At 53.6% G+C, this 8,052-nt stretch overlaps 1 long non-coding RNA gene across 1 annotated transcript in view; it reads left to right on the top strand.

Annotated features, from left to right (window-relative positions):
• LOC113211387 (uncharacterized) overlaps positions 1–7,492 on the top strand; it is a 213,603-nt gene extending 206,111 nt beyond the window's left edge. Inside the window, exon 7 of the long non-coding RNA XR_008011193.1 lies at positions 5,771–7,492. This is a non-coding gene — a long non-coding RNA (uncharacterized LOC113211387). The remainder of the gene's footprint in view (positions 1–5,770) is intronic.
• Positions 7,493–8,052: the final 560 nt, after the last annotated feature.

The raw sequence follows: 8,052 nt of genomic DNA, 5'->3' as shown, positions 1-8,052 counted from the left end.
CTCCCCCTCCTTTCCCTCCCTCAGACTGGCGCGCGCGGCTCCTGCCACTATACTCGGAAGAACTGCTGAAGCTTATACCCTGAGAACCATACACATTTTCGTGGCATTGTTTCCCGGCGCGGTTTAGGCCTCTCCTGTTGCCCCGCAGCACCCTCCCCATTCCCCCGTCTTGTGGTGTTTGTTGCAGCCCACCTTCATTTTCCAGTCCCTTTTCTTTCGGTCGCTGCGGTGGCGCGCCAGGCTGCTGGGGGTGAGTTTCCGCTGCACTTATATTGCTCCTCATTCGCCCCTTGTTGCAAATTTTTCGAGGGGAGCGCGCGCGCGAGCGGAACAGTACGGCGCCAGGGGTATTTAGGGGTGGAAGGAGGGGGGAAAGCCTAGAGGAAAGAGGCGAAGCAGCCCTTATTATTTGTTTATATTTCAATTGCCTGGGCGCCGCTTGCTTGCGCCCTAGGAGGACGTCGTGTGCCCCATTGGCCAAGACGCCGCACCAATGTGGCGCCCCGGCGCCCCGCCCCGGCGCCGCGACGCTCGGCCCCCACCACGCCACCACCGGCGGCGCCGCCGCGGCGTCTTGAGGCGCCGGGTGGGAGGGGCCTGAGACGCGAGGCGTGGAGGGGGGCGCCGCGTCTTGAGGAGGGGCCTAAAGGAGCGAACGGCGCCGCCTCCCCCCCCCCCTCTCCGCCGTCTTTTTCTTCTTCCGTCTTGCGTGGCGTCGCACAGATGATAGAAAATGTACGCGTTTGTGTCAATCAAGTGACTTGACTTTGAATAACTACGAGCAGGCCACATCGACGTGGTCGACTGTAGTCGAAAATTCCAGGTGTTTAACTTAGATGTTATGGACCTGACGTGAAGGTGTTAAACATGGTTGTTGTGCATTTTCAAAAGTTTAGTTACCCTCTCCACGCAGTATGGCCAGATACGATATCGTGTTTGTTTCCTTTCAACCCTTACAAATGACGACAGACGTTGTAAAACACTTGCAAGCGTGCGACATGTAGTTGAATGCTTATATGTATTATCAGACCGTTGGTGCGTCGCGCGTCGCGCAGCTCGCCTCGATATGTCATTGTTATTGTTGTTTGGGCGGAGCTCGCCGCCGCCGCCACCGCCGCCGCCGTCGTCTCGGCGCCTTCCAATACATAGAGAGGGGCTTATATGTGCCGCAGGCGATGTGACCCCGCCCGGCCCGCCGCGCCAGACGACGAGGGCGGAACCGCAAACTACAGCCAATAAAAAGACAGAGAGAGAGAGAGGAGTCGCGGGACGCCAGCGAAGTTTGTCCTGCCTTTTCCCCTTCCGTCCGCCTCTCTGGGCGGGCGCGACAACGGGGCAACTTCGATCGCTTCGACGGCCGCAAATGTGACTTTAGTTGCTGCTCGGGGCGTGGCGGGGCGGGGCGGGGCGGGGCGTGGCGCCGGGGCCCCGTGTCTCCCATTCTCATCGAATGTTAATGACCATGCGCCATTATTTCGGACCCCTTGCCCCCCCCCCCCTTTCCGCCATGCCCTGTCTTTGGCTTTTCTATGTGAGTTATTCGTAATTCTTCTTCTTCTTCTTCTTCTTCTTCTTCTTCTTCTTCTTCTTCTTCTTCTTCTTCTTCTTCTTCTTTCGACGACGACGACGATACGATGGACAGCGCCGCGGTAAGCCAAGGGCTCACGCGAGAGACGGAGAGGAGGCGAGAGAATGAATAATTTCTTTCTTACACTCTTTTAACTCTTTCGGGCCTGCTCCTTTTGTTCCGCTGGTCGTCGTCTATATGAAGGATCGAATTAGCGCTAAGTCGTCCATAATCACGACTTTGGCTTTTGTTTTAAGCCAGTAATTTACGCCGTGCTGCGCCCCCCCCCCTTTTCTCTCTATCTCTCTCTCTTTCTCCCCCTATCTCGACGACTCAAAAAGGAAAGGGTTGGCACTTTTCGTATTTCGTCCAAGCAGGAGGAGAGAAAGGGCTTGGAGGGCGGGGGAGGGAGTGTGTGGACCAAGGCGCGGCTGGTGAAAGGAGAGAGAGAGGGGGGGAGAAGGGGGAGGCTGGATGGATGGACCGGGCCAGGGAGATTTGCACGAAACAAAGGAAGGTTTATGCGTTTATCCTCATGTAGCAGTGGACACAGTGGCGGCAGCGGTAGTAGGTAGAGAGAGAGAGAGAGAGAGAGAGAGAGAGAGAGAGAGAGACGGTGAGAGGGCCCATGGGAGAGAGGGAGATGGGGTAGGGGTATAGGATGGGCCCACAAGGCAAGATGAAAGCTTTAGCAGGCCCCAGGGCTGAGCTATGGAGGTTTAGCAGCAAGACGTTATACGTGCGTCTCATAACGGAGCATGTATGTATTTTTTCTCCCCCGTTGTGGTGGCGTTTACCATCTGATGCAAACCCTTCGCGTCCGTAAATTGATCGCGAATGACTCATCGCCAAAGCTACCTCTATTTTTTGTTTTTTTCTTGGATGAGACTCGTGTAGCAGCAGTGTGTCTAATTTTTATACATGGGCACGCCAATTATCATTTTCATTTTTTTCGAGTCGTGAACGAAGATACATCCCTGCACTTTCCCTCGTTTTTACAAACGACGCCAAGTTATGATCGTATATCGGAAGAAAGTTTTAATTATTGCGATGCAATTGCGATGCATGGAGAGGGCGCGGTGGAGAGCCCATTGCACAGCTAGCAGAACTAGTTATGCATTCCACTTCGTCTGCACCACCCTTTGGGTAAATAGACCAGGATCGTAGATGAGCCAAGCCGACAGCCGACGTCGCCCCCTGTTGCCAATAAAATGCTCGAGCAAACATTTCTTCATGATTAAAAACTTCTATAAACTGTGTCATTATCTCGAGCTGAGTCGAGTTCTTTGCCGACGCCATACGTATAGTTCGGCATGAGTTCAAGCCAGGCCTCCCAGATACACGCGTGGGACGTACGTGAAAAATCCTCTCCACCTTTCAACCTTTTTTTACTGCCCCATCGTGGTTCGGTTCCTGCTTCTAATTATAAAGTTTCTATTCGCCCCACAGGCCTGTGCTCCGATCGTGGCCATCATATGGTCGGGGGATTCACTTTGACTGGAGGGCCCCGGCGTGGCGTAGCGTCCTCGCGCGTGCAAAACCCTTGCCAGCGCCGCCCCGGGGCCCTGGGGCTCGCCCTGGGGCGCTTTCAAAGACCGGTCGGAAGGTAGTTTGTGAAAGGGCATAGGCAGGCCAAGCTGGCCCGGACCCCGCACCGGATCCTCTGAACAACATGTCGTGGACTCTTTCTCCCTCGCTCTCTTTTGCTACTGCAACTGCGGCTGCATATTTGCTCTCTCTATCTCTCTCTGGCCCTTTCCCTCTCTCTTCCTGGTCAGCGACCGCCAGAACTAACCCTGCACTAGCAGTACTAGTCTCTTTTTCTTCCCCTCTCACTTTTTTTTTATTTTGCCCCCAGGATTGAGGGTGCTGCTGCTGTTGCTGTGCCTCGCCCGAGGCCCTTTCCCCTTCGTGGCTCCGCCCCACCCCTCCCATTCCCCTCACGGATGACCCTAGTGGCCAGTAATACTGCCTCCAGAACCAAAGCAGGCAGCCAGTGAGGCTAGGCTTGCGCCCGCCCGCCTGCAACTAGTAGACGAAGCCGGGCCTTTTGTTTCGCCTTTTCCCATCGGTGCAGCAACAACAAGCGAACCGTTCGGACGGACCCACCTCGGCAGCGGCTCACTGCGCTGCCGAGTGAAAAGTGAGCCAGTCTTGCGTTAGATCCAGCAGGACAAAGTGATAGTTATGACTGACGCGTTCGACTGAAAACTGTAGTTTTTGTATGAGAAATTATCTGCTGTTAGAAAAACTAGCGTCCATTTAAAAGACCATTCCAGTATAGTGTGCTCTCGCCGACCCTGTACGCACTACAAAATGCTTGCGAACGATTGTGGTTGCTTTTTAATTGCGAACCAATTTCGAACGATTTCGTGTGGAAGTCGCTCAGTAGTTCTAGTCTTTTACTCCAGACGTGAACTGTGGCTAAGATATGCGACACACTTGAGGTTGCAGCGTCGGCGTTATTGTGGACGAGAAGCGACAGTCTTTCTCTTGCGTTTAAACTTTTGGCGCCCCCTGCGATGCTCTCTTGTTGTGTTGTGCGCTGCTGCGACCTACACGGCGCCTGATTTGTCGTGCTGACGTGGAGTGCAGCGACTGTCTTTTTATTTTTGTTTTCGCTTGTTTTTTATTTTCTCCTCTGCTTCTTGTTTATTTTTTCCTCCCACATCAGCGCCCGCCTTAGACACGCCCTCGGCTAAGACAAAGAGCAGAGAGAGGGAGAAAGGAGGAAGCGAGAGAGAGAGATGAAATAACGGAGCTAAAGAAGTGATCCAAAGCACTCCTTTCTGCGCTCCTCACTCGCTCTTTTCTCCCATTACGGTCTCTCTCGCACTGCTGCCTGCCCCTCGTGCATGTGATGTGATCCTTTCTCTCTCTCTCTCTCTTTCATTCCTCCTCGCTTTTATTTTTCGGTTGGTTTTGTGAATAAAGCCCCCAAGGAGTTTGCGTAGATGTGCTTGCGCTTGCAGCGCTCACGCGGTGCAGCGCCGGCTGGTGCAGCCTGGCCCTGATTGCACCCAAACAGTGAGGGCGAAAAAAAAAAAGATGCAAAACAAATTTTGCACGGTTGTAGATTTTCCTTTACAATTCAGTCAAATTTTACTTCCCGAGCACTTGAAACTATAATTGATCGGCAAAGGAATACTATTGACAGCTTTTGCTGAGGTGAGCTAACAGCTGTGGGTGTGGTGGGGGCGCACACTGATACAGAGATACAGCACTGTGCGCTCTTCTACCCCTTTTCTTCTTCTTTCTTCTTCTTTCTTCTTCTTCTTCTTCTTCCTCTTCTTCTTCTTCTTCTTCTTCTTCTTCTTCTTCTTCTTCTTCTTCTTTGCCCATTTACTTAGACAACTCAGCTGCACAGTGCCTATTTTTCCAATCAACTAATCAATCAATCTCCTTCTTTCTCATCTTGTCCATCTTCTTACTTTTCTTCCTCTCGCCCTACGAACCAACCTGTCTTTCTTGACTCTTCCTCTGTCTTCCTCTTCCCGCCCTGGCACTTGCATTCCTTTCACCCCCTCTTCCCTCTCTTGGAGGTAAGGGAATGAACCCCTTTGCCACTCGTTCACACACACACACACACACACACACACATGCACCTCGCACACACGCACACTTCTTAGACGCCTCCCCTAACGACGAATGGGGGTAGGGGCGGGTGAAGGGTGCGAGAGAGACACCGATATGTAGAGTGGAGGGCGCAGCAGCTTGGCGCAGCAGCGAGCCTTGAGGGGGTGGCGGGCGAAAATGCAAAGACGTATAAGAAACAAAAGGGTTGTGGAGGACGCGGCGGGGCGGGGGGTGACCCTACGGGGGTGGTGAGAGGAGTGTGAGAGAGAGAGACATGCAGACTTAGGCCCCATTGATTCTCGAGTCGGTTGCACCAGGAGCCACGCCGGCGGGGCGGGGCGCCGAGATGTGCAGCGCCGGGAGAGGGGGGGGGAGGGCAGCAAATGAAGGCTCACACAACGAATAGGGCCAAAGCCTACGGGCGGCCCGCGGGGGTAGTGCGGCGGGTCAGGGTGAGAGAAGGGGAGAGGGAGGGAGAGGGAGGAGGTGAATCAATACCCATGTCATCTCCGCTCAAACTGCCACGACTCCTTACCAGTTCGTCGGCGCCGCCAGGGGATGGCACGCTCATGATCGCAAAGTGCGCTTGTCTTTGTTCTGACCTCTTGTTTCTTTCCTTGGTTTCAGGTTGGTAGCAGCAACGCAGCCGCTGGGGTGTATACACGGACTTGACTTCTTGTGGGTGAGTGGTGATGGCGTCGATGATGTGTCGGCGCCGCAGATCGAAGGTCTCTGGGACGGCGCGGGGAGGAGCGGGTTCGTTCGCTTTTCATCACTTTTGGGGTTGCAGCATGAGTGCACCTGCATCTCGCGGCCCTCGCAGTGCAATCAGCACGGGAGGGGAAGGGGGGGGGGAATTACAAGGAATCTGCACAAATGTGAAGGAGTATGAGGCCTAGGCAGAGGAGAAGCACAGAGGAGAAACAAAAAGAAACGCCACAGCGGGGAGAGAGAGAGGGAACATTCTTTGGGGAGGAACTGATGATTATTTCCATTCGTGCCGTTTCCATTCCCTCTCTCCGCCCTTCTCTCTCGCCTCCACCCCTCCTTGTGAGACACGAGCGCCAACTCCCTCGCCTTGGGGGCGACGTAGCGTGGCGGCGCGCGCTGCGCGGAGTGAGTGCGCCGAGGACCTCATCGCACGGAGGAGGAGGGACTGATGATGGTGTTTGATGTTTCAAGCGAGAATTCATCCTCCAGCTCTCTCTCTCTCTCTTTCGAAATCCTTGGCACGTTGGCTTTCCTTCTAATTATCGACACCAAGAAAGTGAACGCAGGCGCACGTGTGGGTGTGTTCTCTTGGGGGAACATTTCATTCTTATATCAGTGTTATTGCGCCTACCAGTCGTGTCTATGTAACTTCAATTATTCTGGCACAGACTTCATGAAGGGTTGAGGGCTTCCTACTTTCGTTGAGCTGAGAGCGAGGCCCCCACCAGGAATGCGGGGCTGTCTTTGTTGGACGAGCTCAAGGAAGCTCTGAATGAGAAGGACCTAAGTGTGTGCATTCCGCAGTGTGGTCGGTCAAGACGAAAGGGTTGATATTCTTTTGAAGTGAGCTACGCAGGGAGTCCCCTTGATCCCCCCCCCCTTCCATCTTGTGCTGCGGCGCCGCCTTCTAGAAAGAGGACAGAAAAGAAAAGAAGCGCGCATATAAAGCATTGCGATTCCTCCGCCCTCATTGCAATTCTCTCTCCTGATGAGTTTGAGTCTCCCCGTCTCTCTTCCTCCTATCTTTCAGTTTCCCTCCGCCCCTCCCTATATACACCCCCACCTTTCTCCCATCCACTCCGTTGTTCTTCGATCTCAATTCTATTTGCGCTCCGTCAACGGTCGCGACCATCAGGATACATAAATGCGGCTTCTTTTACGCACAACAATAATATTTTCCCGTAAAACGTCAGTACATCTTATCGTTTTTTGTCGCATCGTCATCATCATCATCATCATGACGACGATGCTTTTTGAGGAGATGCGGGCCTTCGTGAGTGGTTCAGCAGTCGCTCTGCCGTGGCGCACGGCGCAGCGCGTACTGCGAGACGAAAGAACAGAACAGGGCGGCTGAATGCAAAAGCAAACTTGGTCGGGGGGCACATGTGTGCGGCCCGGAGCTGCACTCTGAGAGCGGGTGCGCTGAGCACGTCTATTCCTGGAGCTGCTGATGATCGTCGAGTTGAGGGACGATGCAGGTCGACGTCAGAGTTGGGACAATTGGCCACATAGGCTGGAATCACTTCCAAACTTGTCGCGCTTCTTGTCCTTGTCCTTACATAAATCATTAAAAAAAAACAGAACCCATAATTTCATGATCCCCCCTATCCATCCATCCATCCATCCATCCATCCATCCATCCATCCATCCATCCATCCATCCCTTCATCCACCCATTCATCCACCCATCCAATGACCCATCCAGCAACTCCACCACTCTTCCACGCATCCTATCCAGTCCTACCCACTCGCCCACTCCCACTTATACTCACTTATCCACCCACCCTCACCAAACTCATCCATCCTTCAATCCACTTCAATCCACCCTTGAATCCATCCTTCCATCCATCCATCCTTCCATCCATCCATCCATCCATCTCGCATGCCGCCCATCTTGATAGGCCCTCTGTCCCTGCTGTCCCCGGTCGATACCCCACCATAAGGACATTGACGGCTGTTATTTCCTCCAGAGCACTCTTTCCTTCTCTCTCTTTCTCTTTCGTGCGGCCAAGGCCCTCTGCCGGCCGGCTGGCCGCGGCAGTACGTCGATACCCGTGCATACTTTATGAGGACATACTTTGGGAAATATCAGGCACACACTTTTGTGATCCTATCTTTGCAAGCAAACGCTCACGAGAAGCGAACCCCCTCTCGCCGTCCCTCTCCCTCTCTTTTCCCCTCTCTCTCTCTCTCTCTCTC

This window comes from Frankliniella occidentalis, unplaced genomic scaffold (genome assembly GCF_000697945.3).
Source record: "Frankliniella occidentalis isolate FOCC.00 unplaced genomic scaffold, Focc_3.1 Scaffold59, whole genome shotgun sequence".
Taxonomy (NCBI): domain Eukaryota; kingdom Metazoa; phylum Arthropoda; class Insecta; order Thysanoptera; family Thripidae; genus Frankliniella; species Frankliniella occidentalis.
Note: the sequence above shows the minus strand (reverse complement) of the source record. Positions and strands in the feature narration are given on the sequence as shown.